Below are 18,142 nucleotides of genomic sequence, written 5' to 3'. Positions count from 1 at the left end.
CGGGAGCGCGGCCTCGGGGCGGCCCCCCGCCCGGGGCCGGCGTGTGCGGAGGACGAGTGCGCCGCCGCCGCCGCCTCCTCCCACTCCTTCTTCGCCGCCGCCGCCGCCTCAGGAGCCGCTGACAGGGGAGGCGGGAGGCGGGCGGTCGGGCCCAGGAGGCGCACTCACAGCGCCCTCTGAGGAGGAGGTCTGCGCTCTCACCGCTCCCGAGTCGCAGACACAAAAGCTCCCAGCCTGGAGCCGCCTGCAAAACCCGCTCTGGGGCGGGCGAGGGACGTGGCGCGGCCCCGCGGCTTCCCCGCCCCGAGCTCCCCAGCCCCGCGCGGGGACGGACTTCGGTGGGGCGGGGGGGCCGCTGCCTGGTCCCGCGGTGCCTCCCGCCGCCGCCTAGCGCTCCGCCTCGGCCCAGCCCCCACGGCCCGCGCGCGCCTCTCGCTCCGCGCGGGGCTAGCGGGCCCGCGGCCCTGGCAGTCGGGGCGGGCAGCGCGCGCCTAGGGGCCGCCCCGCCCAGCCCCACGCTGCTCCGAGCGCGGCGCTGCCCCTCCGCCGCCGCCACCACCCGGCTAGAGGACGCCCGGCTCGGCGGCCGACGCTCCCCGGCTTCTTCGAGGAATCGGCATCTCCGAACTTCTTCCGAGGCCACAGCAGGCATCTTGGCCCTCGCGGCCAGGGATCTGAAAGAGAAACGTACGAACCGAGAAAACTTTGTATACGGGGGCTGGAGAGTTCTCCGCGGGCAAGTGGAGACCCAGATTCCCCACTCCGTGTCCGTGGTCTGGACACCTGCTTGTAGAATGCCACAACTGCAAGTTTTCACGACCTGATTCTTCGGAAAGCGATGCAGAATTAATATAAGAAAGGACGGTGGGTGGGAGTGATGGGGCACCTGAACCTGATGTAGACGTCAAATTTTAGGAGAAGTACCCCCCTGCCCCTTTCCCCCCCAACACACACACAAAGCCGTGTGATTGTATGATTACTGATTCCACATCCATTTATGCTGTGTGACCTAAAGCAACTTAAGTAACCTCTCTGGGTCTCAGATTTCTGATCTTGAAAAGGCAGTGGGGCTACATCTCAGATCTCTTCTGACTCTGACATTCTTTGACTTAACTTTCACGGAAATGTTTTCCCTGTTTGTTAGGTTTCCAGTTCTACTAAAGACATTCTGTAGGTGTAGACTTTAATCTTCAATCAGGTGAGGCACTGACCATTCTGATCGAGAATCACTGAGAAGCACTCATTAATCATATGATTACAAACAGGAGTCTCTTCCTTTCGAAGACAAGACCCATAGAACTCATTGAGTTGCACAGATAATGACAGAACAGGTATAAACACGAAGCCGATGTACGGTCTTAAGAACTACGTGACAGACAAGCACCAAAGCAGAGGAATCAGCTTCAAAGACAGGATATAGTGTGGGCATGGAACAAATGTTACCCTTTCTCATTTAATAGGTTTGGAGAGAAATTTCTAATTTTAAGATTCAGACTAGGATAGGCTAGGAAAATTTTTACAGGAGGCACGTGTAAGGAGAACCACCCACCAACCCCCGACCCCCAACAACGCAGGCCCCACAACTAGAATGTAAGCTCCATGCAGGCAGGAATTTTATGCAGTATGCTATCCTTTGGTACCTAACAGTGACTGGCAAGTGTTTAAAAAATTTTTTGTTGTTGAATAAATGTGTGAATAACAGACTGGAAGTGGTCCTTAGTGAATTAGATCAACAAGATTTTGGTAAGTGTGATAAACTCAAGCAAATGCTAAGTATTGGATCATATATTCTAACTCACATGGTCCTTGAGAGAAGATGTGAAAGCACTTTGAAAATATCAGGTAATATGGAAACAGAGTTTCCTTATATGATCCTTAGTGCAAGAAAAGTGGTTGGGAAAAATCATGGCTAAGAGATTTTGAATTCTTTATTGTATTTCCTAAAGCTAGAGACTCAGGAATAATATATAATGAACGGAAACAAACTGGCCTCTTCTTAATGATTCATCAAGAATAAAAAAACAGAGTTCCCTGGCATCCCAGTGGTTAAGACTCTGAGATTCCACTCCAAGGAGCTTGGGTTCCATCCCTGGCCAGGGACCTATGATCCCAAGTCCCTTGGACTGCAAGGAGATCCAACCAGTCCATTCTGAAGGAGATCAGCCCTGGGATTTCTTCGGAAGGAATGATGCTAAAGCTGAAACTCCAGTACTTTGGCTACCTCATGCAAAGAGGTCACTCATTGGAAAATACTCTGATGCTAGGAGGGATTGGGGGCAGGAGGAGAAGGGGACGACAGAGGATGAGATGGCTGGATGGCATCACTGACTCGATGGACGTGAGTCTGAGTGAACTCTGGGAGTTGGTGATGGACAGGGAGGCCTGGCGTGCTGCGATTCATGGGGTCGCCAAGAGTCAGACATGAATGAGCGACTGAACTGAACTGATGGCAAATTGGAGGCAAAAAAAAAAGACCATTTTACTTGGCCATGGATTTTTTAGGTCATTTTTACTTCCAGATCCTGACGACTTGCTACATATCAGAATCACCTGAAAAGCATTCAAAATTTCAGATTCCCAAGGCTCTCCCCAATTGTTCTGAATCAGAATCTCCAGAAAGAGGTCTAGCAATCTGTCTTTAAATGCTCTCTCGGTGACTGTACAAAAAGAACATGGTGCATGATGCCCAGGTCTTTAGTCTCTTGTCTGAGAAATACCCAGGTCAGTAGGTGCCCAACATGCTACTGGAGATCAGTGGAGAAATAACTCCAGAAAGAATGAAGAGATGGAGCCAAAGCAAAAACAACACCCAGTTGTGGATGTGACTGTTGATGAAAGTCTGATGCTGTAAAGAGCAACATTGCATAGGAACCTGGAATGTTAGGTCCATGAATCAAGGCAAATTGGAAGTGGTCAAACAGGCAATGACAAGACTGAGCATCAATGGACTGGAATGGGTGAATTTAACTCAGATGACCATTATATCTACTACTGTGGGCAAGAATCCCTTAGAAGAAATGGAGTAGCCCTCATAGTCAACAAAAGAGTCTGAAATGCAGTACTTGGATGCAATCTCAAAAATGACAGAATGATCTCTGTTCATTTCCAAGGCAAACCATTCAATATCACAGTAATCCAAGTCTATGCCCTGATCAGTAATGCTTAAGAAGCTGAAGATTAATGGTTCTATGAAAACCTACAAGACCTTCTGGAACTAACACCCCAAAAAGATATCCTTTTCATTACAGGGGACTGGAATGCAAAAGTAGGAAGTCAAGAAACACCTGGAGTAACAGGCAAGTTTGGCCTTGGAGTACGGAATGAAGCAGGGCAAAGGCTAATAAGAGTTTTGCCAAGAGAACACACTGGTCATAGCAAACACCGTCTTCCAACAACACAAGTGAAGACTCTACACGTGGACATCACCAGATGGGCAATACCGAAATCAGATTGATTATATTCTTTGCAGCCAAAGATGGAGAAGCTCTATACAGTCAGTAAAAACAAGACGGGAGCTGACTGTGGCTCAGATCATGAGCTCCTTATTGCCAAATTCAGACTTAAATTGAAGGAAGTTGGGAAAACCACTAGACCATTCAGGTCTGATCTAATTCAAATCCCTTATGATTATACTGGAGAAGGCAATGGCACCCCACTCCAGTACTCCTACCTGGAAAATCCCATGGATGGAGGAGCCTGGTAGTCTGCAGTCCATGGGGTCGCTACGAGTCGGATACAACTGAGCAACTTCACTTTCACTTTTCACTTTCCTGCACTGGAGAAGGAAATGGCAACCCGCTCTAGTGTTCTTGCCTGGAGAATCTCAGGGACGGGGGAGCCTGGTGGGCTGCCGTCTATGGGGTCACACAGAGTCGGACACGACTGAAGTGACTTAGCAGTAGCAGTATGATTATACAGTGGAAGTGACAAATAGATTCAAGGGATTAGATCTGATAGAGTACCTGAAGAACTATGGATGGAGGTTCGTGACATTGTACAGGAGGCAGTGATCATGACCATCCCCAAGAAAAAGAAATGCAAAAAGGCAAAATGGTTGTCTGAAGAGGCCTTACAAATAGCTATGAAAAGAAGAGAAGCAAAAGGCAAAGGAGAAAAAGAAAAATATACCCATTTGAATGCAGAGTTGCAAAGAATAACAAAGATAAGAAAGGCCTTCCTCAGTTATCAGTGCAAAGAAAGAGAGGAAAACAATGGAATGGGAAAGACTAGAGATGTTTACAAGAAAATTAGAGATACCAAGGGAACATTCCATGCAAAGATGGGCACAATAAAGGACAGAAATTGTATGGGCCAAACAGAAGCAGAAGATATTAAGAAGAGGTGGCAAGAATACACAGAAGAACTGTACAAAAAAGATCTTCATGACCCAGAAAATCACGATGGTGTGATCACTCATCTGGAGCCAGACATCCTGGAATGTGAAGTCGAGTGGGCCTTAGGAAGCAACACTACGAACAAAGTTAGTGGAGGTAATGGAATTCCAGTGGAGCTATTTCAAATCCTAAAAGATGATGCTGTGAAAGTGCTCCACTCAATATGCCAGCAAATTTGGAAAACTCAGCAGTGGCCACAGGACCGAAAAAGGTCAGTTTTCATTCCAATCCCAAAGAAAGGCAATGCCAAAGAATGCTCAAACTACCGCACAATTGCACTCATCTCACACACTAACAAACGAATGCTCAAAATTCTCCAAGCCAGGCTTCAACAATACGTGAACCATGAACTTCCAGATGTTCAAGCTGGTTTTAGAAAAGGCAGAGGAACTGGAGATCAAATTGCTAATATCCGCTGGATCATGGAAAAAGCAAGAGAGTTCCAGCAAAACATCTACTTCTGCTTTATTGACTATGCCAAAGCCTTTGACTGTGTGGATCACCACAATCTGTGAAAAATTCTGAAAGAGATGGGAATACCAGACCACCTAACCTGCCTCCTGAGAAATCTGTATGCAGGTCAAGAAGCAACAGTTAGAGCTGAACATGGAACAACAGACTGGTTCCAAATTGGGAAAGGAATATGTCAAGGCTGTAAATTGTCACTCTGCTTATTTAACTTATATGTTGAGTACATCATGTGAAATACCAGGCTGGATGAAGCACAAGCTGAAATCAAGATTTCCAGGAGAAATATCAGTAACCTCTGATATGCAGATGACACTACCCTTATGGCAGAAAGGAAAGAACTAAAGAGCCTCTTGATGAAAGTGAGAGGAGAGTGAAAAAGTTGGCTTAAAGCTCAACATTCAGAAAACGAAGATCATGGCATCTGACCCCATCACCTCATGGCAAATAGACTGAATAACAATGGAAACAGTGGCAGACTTTATTTTTTTCTGCTCCAAAATCACTGCAGATGGTGACTGCAGCCATGAAATTAAAAGATGCTTGCTCCTTGGAAGAAACGCTATGACCAACTTAGACAGCTTATTAAAAAGCAGAGACATTACTTTGCCAACAAAGATTCGTGTAGTTAAAGCTATGGTTTTTCCAGTAGTAATGTATGGATGTGAGAGTTGGACTATAAAGAAAGCTGACTGCCAGAGAACTGATGTTTTTGAACTGTGGTGTGGAGAAGACCCTTGAGAGTCCCTTGGACAGCAAAGAGATCCAACCAGTCCATCCTAAAGGAAATCAATCCTGAGTATTCATTGGAAGGATGATGCTGAAGCTGAAACTCCAATACTTTGGTCACCTGATGCATAGAACTGACTGATTTGAAAAGACCCTGATGCTGGGAAAAATTGAAGGTGGAAGAAGGGGATGAAAGAGGATGAGATAGTTAGGTGGCATCACTGACTCAATGGACATGAGTTTGAGCAGGCTCTGGGAATTGGTAATGGACAGGGAAGCCTGGCGTGTTGCAGTCCATGGGTCACAAAGAGTCGGACACAACTGAGCCACTGAATTGAACTGATGGAGAGATGCAGGTAAAGCTAGCTGTTGTTGACAGGCCTGTCCCTTTATTTTAAAAAGTACATGCTCAGTCATGCCTAAACCACAGTAGAATGCACAGCTTAGGCTAGAGCATGGATCAGTAAACTTTTTCTCTGGAAGCCCAGATAATAAATATGAGTTTTGTAGGCCATGCATTCTCTGTCACAGTTACTCAATTCTGTCTTTATATAAGGAAAGCAACCATAGACAGTGCGGCCACGTTCCAGTAAGACTTCGTACATAAAAACAGTGTGCTGAGTTTGGCCCATAGGCTGTAATCTGCTGACCCCAGACTATAAACTGGATCATGTAAAGGACTCTGGAGATCAGAGGACAGGCATAGGCTGCATATACAAATAAGGAAGACATTACCTAAGACTGGATAAACTCACCCAATACCAATGAGAAATGAGAGCCAAAAACAAAATCCAGGGAAATGCTGACATTTTAAAGGATGGACTGAAATAGAGGAGCCTGTAAAGGAAAATAAGAAGGAATGAAAAATTAAAAAACACACACACAAAAAAATAGGAGTGTTAGGGCACTCAAGAAAAGGGAGAAATGATCAAGATTTTCACATACTACAGAAAGAAATACTCATTTCTGTCATATCATCCTTGGCCTGGAATCTACTCAACCTCTTTGTTTTCTTATATTTTGAAGTATTTTTATAGTGTTGCTGTTAAATTTTTACATTTCAAAATTTTACCTGTTTATAAGTAACATAGTGAATACAGTAGAGTTGTTAAACATAAAGATGCTAATTGAGGGCAGGAGGAGAAGGAGGCAATAGAGGATGAGATGGTTGGATGGCATCACCTACTTAATGGACATGAGTTTCAGCAAACTCTGGGAGATAGTAAAGGACAGGAAGCCTGGTGTGCTGCAGTCTGTGGGGTCACAGAGTCAGAAAGACAACAACTGAACAACAACAACAACAAGTTGGTTTAGATTAACATGTCAACTTTTTTTCAGAAAAAGGGAAATATTTTATAAACTCTATTTTTAAACTTGTAAAATCATAGATTTTTCACATAAAATAAAAATTTAAAAATCCAATTCTAGATATTTGGTAAATTTGCAATACTGGTTTAAATGCTTTCAGAAGACAATTGAAACCATGGTCAGTTTTGCAGCCTCTATATATTGGTCACCTATATCCAGGATCCCTTTGTTGACAAATACAGATGAGTTATTAATGCTCAATGTTTAGGGAATCAAAACAGCACACTTTGGGGGACTGCTTGTTTGAATCAGGATTCAATCAAAACATAAAAATCATGTAGTAATTTGAACAATAAATGAAGAATTACTGACTATAGCAGAAGGTTGCAGTGGGGAGGGATTGGATAGTAGAGTAAAGAGAATGCTAAAAAATAGTAGTAGTAGTAGTAATGTTAGTTGCTCAGTTGTGTCTGACTGTGACCCCATGGACTGTGGCCCGCCTGGATCCTCTGTCCATGGGATTCTCCAGGCAAGAATACTGGAGTGGATTGCCATTCCCTTCTCCAGAGGATCTTTCTGACCCAGGGATCGAACCTGGGTCTCTTTCATTGCAGGCAGATTCTTTACTGTCTGAGCTACAGAGAAGATCCAAAAATAGGAGAAATGCAAATATAATTTGGGAGGAGCTACAATCCTTCAAACTGAGTTAGAGCTCTCTCACTCTCCAGGCTAAGATCCTGACCTGACTGGAGAATGTGCAGCCAGCAGTCTAAGGGGAGTGCCAGAGAGTGTTGCTCCCTGGGTGCTGCCTGGATTGCAGGATCCTGGCACTGGATAAGTTGCCAGCATGGCAGGAGCTGCACAATGGAAAAGCCATGCTTGCTGCAGGGAGCCTACCAAGAGGAGAAACTGGAGCAGGAAGAAAAGCCCCTTCCTCCTGTAATGTCTCTCTAACCCCCTCTGCTGAGAAAGTATAACATCATGCTGGCTGACAAAGGGAAAACAAAGGGTTCATATTCCTTTTTGGAGAAAAGGCAAAGAAGGGTAAATTGGGATGGAGAGGCAATAAATTTTTTTTTAAATCTTTTGGCCATGCCACAGGGCATGTGGGATCCCAGCTCCATGACCAGGTGCCCCCTGCATTGGCAGTGTAGAGTTTTAACCACTGGACCACCAGAGAAGTCCCTAATAAATTGCTTATTTATTTATTTATTTTTGGCTGTGCTGGGTTTTCATTGCTATGCACTGGCTTTCGCTAGTTGTGTCAGTGGGGGCTACTCTTCAGTGCATTATGCGAGCGTCTCACTGCTGTGTCTTCTCTTGTTGCAGAGCGTGGGCTCTAGGTGCCTGGGCTTCAGTAGTTGCAGAGTGTAGGCTCAGTACTTGTGGCTCTCAGGGTCAGTTGTTCTGCAGCATGTGGAATCTTTCTGGACCAGGGATTGAACCCATGTCCCCTGCGTTGGAAGGCAAATTCTTATCCACTGTACCACCAGGGAAGTCCCCCATAATAAACAATTTTTGACACAACAACAGTGTGTACTTGAGGCTAGCAAAGCTCCCCAGCTCATAGCAACATCGCCTTTGGTTGTGGAATATGCTGTCATAAGATGATGGCTCCCAATTTTTTGCTGTCTTGTGCTAAATGTATATTTATTTTCTAGGGTATGAAATATGGGGGAAAGTTATTACTTCAAAATACCCTGGAATTCATTCTTTTCAACCTCTTATATCCCATCCATCACCAGATTCTAAAAGTTTTCCTTTTTACCTTCTAAATATTTCTCTGATGTGTCCATTCATCTCTCTCTCCCTACTGCCACCACCCAAGTTCAGCCATGATCATTTAGCTTTTTTCTAGACTACTATAATAATCATTCAGTAGTTTCTTCTATATCAGCCTTAACTCCAATCTATTTCCTACTCTGTAGCTAGAGTGTTCTTTACTTTTTAAATTTTTATCTTGAAATAATTATAGCTTTAACAGGAAGTTGCAAAGAAATGTACAGGGAAGTCCTGTGCATTCTTCCCTCAGTCTCCCCCGTGTTAACATCATGTACAACTATGTTGTTGTTGTCCAGTCACTAAGTTGTCTCCAACTCTTTTGCGACCCTATGGACTATCGCCTGCCAGGCTCCTCTGCCCTTGGGATTCTCCAGGCAAGAATACTGGAGTGGGTTGCCACTTCCTTCTCCAGGGGATCTTTCCAGCCCATGGATTGAACCCGCATGTCCTGCATTGGCAGGAGGATTCTAGAACCACCAGGGAAGCCCCATGTACAGTTATAGTACAATCAGTTCAGTCGCTCATTCGTGTCCGACTCTTTGCAACCCCATGGACTGCAGCACACCAGGCCTCCCTGTCCATCACCAACTCCTGGAGTTTACTCAAACTCATGTCCACTGAGTCGGTGATACCATCTAACCATCTCATCCTCTGTCGTCCCCTTCTCCTCCCATCTTCAACCTTTCCCAGCATCAGGGCCTTTTCAAATCAGTCAGTTCTATACATCAGCTGGCCAAAGTACTGGAGTTTCAGCTTCAGCATCAATCCTTCCAATGAATATTCAGGACTGATTTCCTTTAGGATGGACTGGTTGGATCTCCTAGCTGTCCAAGGGACCCTCAAGAGTCTTCTCCAACACCCCAGTTCAAAAGCATCAATTCTTCGGCGCTCAGCTTTCTTTATAGTCCAACTCTCACGTCCATACATGACTACTGGAAAAACCAAAGCTTTGACTAGACAGACATTTGTTTGCAAAGTAATGTCTCTGCTTTTTAATATGCTGTCTAGGTTGGTCATCACTTTTTTTCCCAAGAAGCAAGCATCTTTTAATTTCATGGCTGCAGTCCCCATCTGCAGGGATTTTGGAGCCCAAAATAATAAAGTCTCTTGCTGTTTCCATTGTTTCCCCATCTACTTGCCATGAAGTGATGGGACTGGATGCCATGATCTTCCTTTTCTGAATGTTGAGCTTTAAGCCAACTTTTTCACTCTCCTCTTTCACTTTCATCAAGAGGTTCTTTAGTTCTTTGCTTTCTGCCGTTAAGTGTGGTGTCATCTGCATATCTGAGGTTATTGATATTTCTCCCTGCAATCTTGATTCCAGCTTGTGCTTCTTCCATCCCAGCATTTCTCATGATGTACTCTGCATATAAGTTAAACAAGCAGTGTGACAAAATACAGCCTACTCCTTTCCCGATTTGGAACCAGTCTGTTGTTCCATGTCCAGTTCTAACTGTTGCTTCTTGTACTATATAGTACAATATTGAAAACCAAAAATTTAAATTTTAAAGAAATTTATATTGGTACAATCCATAGAGCTTATTCAGATTTTAGCAATTATACATACAGGAGTGTATGTATGTGCGTGTGTGTAGGTCTATACAATTTTATCACATGTATAACCACTACCACAACCAAAATACTTATACTATATCAGCACAAGTTCCCTGATAATGATTCCCTAGTGTTCTCATCACAGCTACACCCATCCACTCTCCTAACCCATTATTGGCAGCCACTAACCTATTTTGCATTTTTATAGTTATCTTATTTTATGAAGGTTACACAAATGAAATCATGCAGTATGTATCCCTTTGAGATTTTGTTCATGTAATATAATTTTCATGAACTTAATCCAAGTTATAATGTGTGTCAATATTTTACTCCTTTTTAACTGTTTAGTAGTACTCCTATTCCATGATATGGATGTACCACAGTTTGTTAAACCATTTACCCACTGAAGTATTACTTAGGTAGTTTCTTTTTTTTTTTTTTTGCTATTATGAGTAAAACCATTATGAGCATCTGTGAACAAGTTCCTGTATAAAATTAAGTCCTCATTTAATGCAGTTGCTGGGTTATATGGTAAGTTCATTTTAGTTTGAAGTAACCACCAACCTGTTTTCCAAAATGTACAGTGCTCTTTTTAAACACAATCTCATCTTGTCATCACTTTACATAAAACTTCTCAATGGCTTCCCACTGCTATTACAATTAAGGCTAGATTTTTTTTTTTCTGAACACAAACTATAAGGCTTATACAATAATTTCCACTGATTTCTCCAGCTTCATCCTATACCACTGCCCTTGCTCTTACTGTTCACAGACCTTTTAAAAGTTTCTTGCAACATTCTCCTGCCACAGGGGCTTTACAAATGCTGTTTTCTATTTCAGGAATGCTCTTCTCCCTACTCCTAGTCCAATTAACTCAAACTCATTCATTCTCAAGTATCTTTCTCCTCAGGGAAGCCTCCCTGTAGTCTACCTCAGATGCTGTTTTTTCATGTACTTTCCTTCTTAACTTCTCTCAGTTTGAAACTACATATTAATTTTTGTGACTATCTGATTACATTTTGTCTTTATTGCCAGACTTCAAAATTCATGAGAAAAGGGTTGTCTTGATTTTTATTTATTATTATCTGGCACATATTATGTGCTAAACAAACATTTTTTGGAATGAATGAATGAATTATATACTTGCTGAGAATTCAGTGTCAAAGTTTTAACCTTCTATAATTTTGTCTATTGATTACTTACGTTATACTAACTACTCTAAGCTTCCCTGGTAGCTCCATGGTAAAAAATCTGCCTACCAGTGCAGGAGACGTGGGTTTGATCCCTGGGTTGGAAAGATTCCCTGGAGAAGGAAATGGCAACTCACTCCAGTATTCTTGCCTGGGAAATTCCATGGACAGAGGAGCCTGGTGGATTATAGTTTATGGAGTCATAAAAGAGTTAGACAGCATCTTCTCTGGCAGTCTAGTGGTGACGACTCTGCTCTTCCACTGCAGAGGACACACGTTCGATTCCTGGTTATTGAACTAAGATCCCACATGCTGCACTTGGCAGCCAAAAGAAAAAAAAAAGAAGAGTCAGACAGGACTTAGTGACTAAACAAACTACTCTAAAGCTGGGGGGAAAAGATACATTAACTACTCATGTTTAAAGTGGTCAACTAAGTAATAGATTCCTTTAGCCAAATTTCTGCTTCCCTGATGGCTCAGTTTGTAAAGAATCTGCCTGCAATGCAGGAGACCCTGATTCAATTCATGGGTTGGGAAGATCCCCTGGAGAAGGGGAAGGCTACCCACTCCAGTATTCTAGCCTGGAGAATTCCATGGACTATATAGTCCATGGGGTCACAGAGAGTCAGACACAACCGAGCGACTTTCAGACAGAGACAAATTTCAGTCATATACAGTTTAGATGAATACATTATGAAATATATTATTTCAGACCAAGCATTTTCTCAGGATTCCTCCTGGATAATTGTTACTGAAAAATAACAAAGAAAACGATCGACTGGGCATATGTACTCCTTTTAACATATTCAGGAGTTTAGCAATACAAGAAAGGGACAAGTGTCTCTGTAACTGTTCATCTTGATCATTGTCATATGAACTTGACATACCCTTTGTAATAACCACAGACTTGAATTTAAGATAATCAAGGAAGGTCCTCAGAATCTTTCCTGGGACAGTGTGGTTAAAGCATTCATGGTTAAATGAAGTGCCTCCAGTGGGATGCCTGTGTCTGTGTCTGATCTTTGATTCTAAAGACATAGTGAGTCATGTACTTATGTGACAGCTGATAAAGCAATATGGCAAAGTAATATGGGAGTTTTGCCTTGTTTTGCTCTGTTTCTTACAGCAAAATGGGAAAAGAGGCAGATTTTTTTGAGGATATAAATACTGCCAACATAGGCAGACTGCAACACTGTGGGTGCTTGAGAAATTTTTTAAGAGCATGTGGGAATGAGAAAGATATGTGCATATTTGTGAATGAAACACAGCACAGCAGGACTACCTAAGGAACATGACAAATCTGGGTGTTAAAACAACAAACTGTAAATATGGAACAATTGTCATTTTTAATGAAATCTCTTTTAAAAGGCAGAAAATGTGCCAATTTTAAGCCTTTTTAGTTTGTGTGTGTGTTGGCAGGGAAAGATTGGGAAAGGGGAGGTAAGACAATGACAAGTTGGCACAGGAACATTTCGTTGAGTTCCCCCAGTTTTTGTACATTGAGATTTTTTTATGAAGATATAATTTATGTCATAAAATTCACCCTTGAAATATGTACCATTTAGCATATAGTATAATTCACTTTTTAGTATGTATTAGTATATTCAGAGTTGTGCCAACCATCACCACGATCTAAATCTGAATATTTTTATCACCCCAAATAGAAACTCTGTGCTGATCAGCAGTCACCCCCTATTGTATTCATTGGTGATTCTTACCTGAATCAGTTATTACTGTCATAGGTGCAAAATGGTCATTTCTAACTCTGCCACTCCTCTACACTTCTTACTCGACATTCTAGTATAAGAAAGAGCTTGCCTTTCTCCTTTTTTTCCTCTCTCCCTCCTATCTTTCCTTCCTGTCAGAACTAACTTAGTCAAGGAATTATAATAGTAATTCATTATTCATTGTACTATTCAATTTGTTCTAGATTTGCTAGTTGGAGCCCTTTGGGTGATTCCTGTAATCTTTTAAACATATCCCATAATTTCTTGAACAATTACTTTCCTTCTGACACAAGATGTTCCAGGATGAAATACTGTCTCTGCCCCAGCCCTAGATTTAGCAATTTTCCTCAAGGACCCCTGGTTCCTTTTCGTGGGAAATGGTATTTAAAAAACAGAGTGCTTAACGCACTCATTGCCAGTAAGTGTCATTGTTTATAGACCCTGGAAAAACGCAGTTTCATATGGTGCACCTACATACAGTAAATCATGAATTCATATCAATACATATGAATGCCTCCAATTCCAAGCCAATTTCACATGGTTCTTGGCTTTACCCCTTCCATCCTCGTATCTTTCTTCTCCTGAATTGAGAACCCTGGCTCCCAGAGTTCCCATATTTATTGTAGCTTTTGTTACAAAATAAGCAAAATGTAAAAGTACAGGTTTTCATATTCAAATGTCTATTAACAATGCATACAGATTATAAGTATATACACTCATGTATACATGCACAGTTTGAGAGTATATGGTCATTCGTTTGAATTTTAGTCAGGCTCTTTTTTCCCCAAAGTGTCAACCTCACCACTTGTTCCTCCACTATTATTTTGATGTCACTTCACCATGCTTTTGGATTGTAAAATTTTTGCCCTGGTTTTAAAGAATTATCTATTAAAGATGTATACTACCTAGCTCTAACCACTTTATAGTTTACACCTTACAAAGAAATTAATAGATAGCTCTTATAAGACTGAACTGGAAGGAACTCGAAATGAAGAATGGTGAGAAAGAGAGCAGTAAGAATTGGAGGAAGTCAGGGAGGGTCTAATAGAGCAAAAGGCTGTTTTACTAATTATTAAAGAGGAGAGTGAAAAAGTTGGCTTAAAGCTCAACATTCAGTAAACGAAGATCATGGCATCTGGTCCCATCACTTCATGGCAAATAGATGGGGAAACAGTGGAAACAGTGTCAGACTTTACTTTTCTGGGCTCCAAAATCACTGCAGATGGTGACTGCAGCCATGAAATTAAAAGACGCTTACTCCTTGGAAGGAAAGTTATGACCAACATAGATAGCATATTCAAAAGCAGAGACATTACTTTGCCAACAAAGGTCCCTCTAGTCAAGGCTATGGTTTTTCTAGTGGTCATGTATGGATGTGAGAGTTGGACTGTGAAGAAAGCTGAGCACCGAAGAATTGATGCTTTTGAAGTGTGGTGTTGGAGAAGACTCTTGAGAGTCCCTTGGACTGCAAGGAGATCCAACCAGTCCATTCTGAAGGAGATCAGCCCTGGGTGTTCTTTGGAAGGAATGATGCTAAAGCTGAAACTCCAGTACTTTGGCCACCTCATGCGAAGAGGTGACTCATTGGAAAAGACTCTGATGCTGGGAGGGATTGAGGGGAGGAGGAAAAGGGGAGGACAGAGGATGAGATGGCTGGATGGCATCACTGACTCGATGGATGTGAGTCTGAGTGAACTCTGGGAGTTGGTGATGGACAGGGAAGCCTGGCGTGCTGCGATTCATGGGGTCGCAAAGAGTCGGACACGACTGAGCAACTGAACTGAACTGAATTTTCTTTATGCTGATCTGAATATATGTATAAATACATGTAAAATAAATCAGTATGTATACTGGCTAAGTACCAAGACACCTGGATCCAGGTTGCCTGACTTCAAATCCTGCTTCTGCATTTGTTGTGTAATCCTGGGAATTCCTTGATCTTTCTGTGCCTCACCACTCTCATCTACAATAGGGACAATTATAGCATCTACTTCAAGGGGCTGTTTTGAGGATTAAATGAGTCAATGTATATCAAGTGCTTAGAATAGTAGCAAGTGTATATAGGATTCTGCTGGGCTTTTTACAATAAGGTCTTTAATGTTTTGTTCATTTATCTGTGGTTTTGTTCATTTAGATTATATAGGTGTCCAAAATTATCTTTTTCATGTGGAAATTTCTGTGAGAAATCTTCTTAGGATTTTTATTTGAATTGCCTTAAGTATATAGACTTATTTGGGGATTTTGAAATTTTAAAAATAATGAATGTTCCTATCCATTAACTTGGGCTCTCTCCTTCTGTAAATAGTTCTTCAAATATGTCCTTCATCAGAGCTTTATAATTTTCTCTGTAAAAGGCTTACATATTTGGTATGGTATTTTTAATCCTTAATTACTGTTGATATGGTAAATTATACCTTTAAAAATTACACATTGTAGGGGTTTCTTGCTGATAAATGAGAACTCGATTGTATTTTGTATTTTGATCCTATACCCAAGAATCTTGCTTAAATCTTCTGTTTGCACCAGTGGTTTGTCTATAGACTTCTCTTGGATTTCCTATGTAGACAGTCGTCATATGCATGTAATGATAGTTTCTTCATTTACAATTCTACCTACTAACCTAGTTCATGTGACCTGGTATTGTTTTCAAGGTTCATCAATGCTGTAACATGTATGAGAACTTAATGTCTTTTTATGGGTGAATAATATTTCATTTTCTGGACACACTGCATTTTGTTTACCTCTTCATCCGTTGATGGACATTCGGGTTGTTTCTAACTTTAGTTATTGTGAATAAACCTGCAGTTAACACTGGTGTACAAGTATGTGTTTCAGTCTTTGTTTTTATTTTGGGGGGTATGTACCTAGAAGTAGAATAGGTGGCCCACATGGTAACTCTTTTTTTTTTTCATATGGTAATTGTACATTTAGCTTTTTGAGGAACCCAAACGGTTTTCCACATTGCTTCACCATTTTGTGTTCCTACTAGCCATGTGTGAGGGCTCATTATAGCCACTGTAGTAGATATGAAGTGGCATCTCATGGTAGTCTGATTTGCATTTCTCCTGTGGCTCAGGATGTTGAACATCTTTTCATATTCTTGTTAGCCATTTGCCTACTTCTTTGGAGTAATGGTGGGCTGTTTGTATATTTTGGAAATTAAGTCCTTATTGGCCAAATCATTCACAAATATTTTGTCCCAGTCCACAGGTTGTCTGTTTTGTTTATGGTTTCTTTTGCCGTGCAAATACTTTTAAGTTTAACTAGGTTCCATTTGTTTATTTTTGCTTTTATTTCTATTGCCTTGGGAGACTGGGATAACTATGTTTTAAGTGGCAACAACATACAGGAAGATTTTTTCATCCAACCCTTAAAGTAGGAGTAATTTGTTTACTACAGATATAATTGTATTTTTCCTACCATATTACTGTTTTTCTCAGGGTTATCTTTGCTTTTTTTCCCCCTACTTCATTGTCTTCTCTTAAATTGATTGTGTCTTCATGTCCTTTTCTACCTAAATTAGTAGACTTAGAAATGATAACTTCTGTATTATTTTAGCACTTAAATTTTTAACATAATTATTTTTTTAAAGAATGGTAGAATACTTTGGCTCTGCTCAGTTTTATTTTAGCCTTATGGTTCTCTTTCTAGTATTTTAGTTTAACCTTGTTTTAATATAAAATTCATTAGTAGTATTTTGGTTTTATATAGTCAATGTTGATTTAGATTCACCCACCTTTCTCTCTTTGCTCATCATGAGTTTTTTTTAAGTTTTACTGAGATGTAACTTGTGTACCAGGGACTTCCGTGGTGTCCAGCAGTAAAGGCTCTGTTTCCACTGCAGGGGGCACAGGTTCGATCCCTGGTCAGGGAACTAATATCCCACATACCATGTGGTGTGGCCAAAAAAAGAAAAAAGGTAGTTCATATACCATGCCAATTAAATTATACAATATTTTTTTTTTTAGCATATTCACAGAATTGTTCAACCATCATCACAATCAATTTCAGAACATTCTCCATCTCTCCAAAAGAAACCTCATACCCATCAGTGATCATTTCCCATTCACTACGAGCTTCACAGTCCTTTGCAACCACTAATCTACCTTCTGTCTCTATAGATACATGTTGCTCTTTTAGACTGCCTTCATTCACTTAGTATTAAAAAAAAACCTCATGCTTGCTATAGCATTTAACAGTACTTAATTTCTTTATATTGCTGAATAAAGTCCATTGAGTTAATATACCACATTCCATTCATCCAGTCATGAGTTGGTAGATATTTGTTTTTTTTTCCACTTTGGAGCTATTATAAATACTGCTGCTGTGATTATGCCTGTACAAGTTTTTGTATGAACATGTTTTATTTCTTTTGGGTATATATATATAAGGACTGAATTGCTGGGTCATATGATAACACTATGTTACTTTCTGAGGAACTGCTAAACTAAGTAGTTTAGAGGCTATACCTTTTACATTCCCACCAGCAGTCTGAAAGGGTCCTAATTTCTCCACATTCTTGTCAACACTTGTTATGATCTCTTTAGTCATCCTAGTAGATATCGGGTAGTAGCTCATTATCTTTTTGATTGGTATCTCCTGCTTATTGTAGCTTTTTCTCATATACACTTCTCTACAGTGTGTAGTTCTATAACTCCACACTGTAGTTATTTTTTGTGTGTGATGTCTTAAAGATATTATCCCACCATCTTCTTGCTTCTTTTATTGAGAAATCTTCTTAGTGAAATCTATTAATCATTTTTTCCTTCTAACTTCCTTTAAATTCTTATCTTTGTCTTTGATGTTCTGCAGTTCACCAAATTCACATCTTGATGTGGGAGAAGAAAATGGCAATCCACTCAAGTATTCCTGCCTGGAAAACCCCATGGACTAGATAGAGCCTGGAAGGTTACAGTCTATGGGGTTGCAAAAAGTCAGAAACAACTTAGCAACTAAACAGCAGCAGTAGAGACTCCTTTGCCTAGAAAAG

Source organism: Bos javanicus, chromosome 10 (genome assembly GCF_032452875.1).
Source record: "Bos javanicus breed banteng chromosome 10, ARS-OSU_banteng_1.0, whole genome shotgun sequence".
Classification (NCBI taxonomy): Eukaryota; Metazoa; Chordata; class Mammalia; order Artiodactyla; family Bovidae; genus Bos; species Bos javanicus.
Note: the sequence above shows the minus strand (reverse complement) of the source record.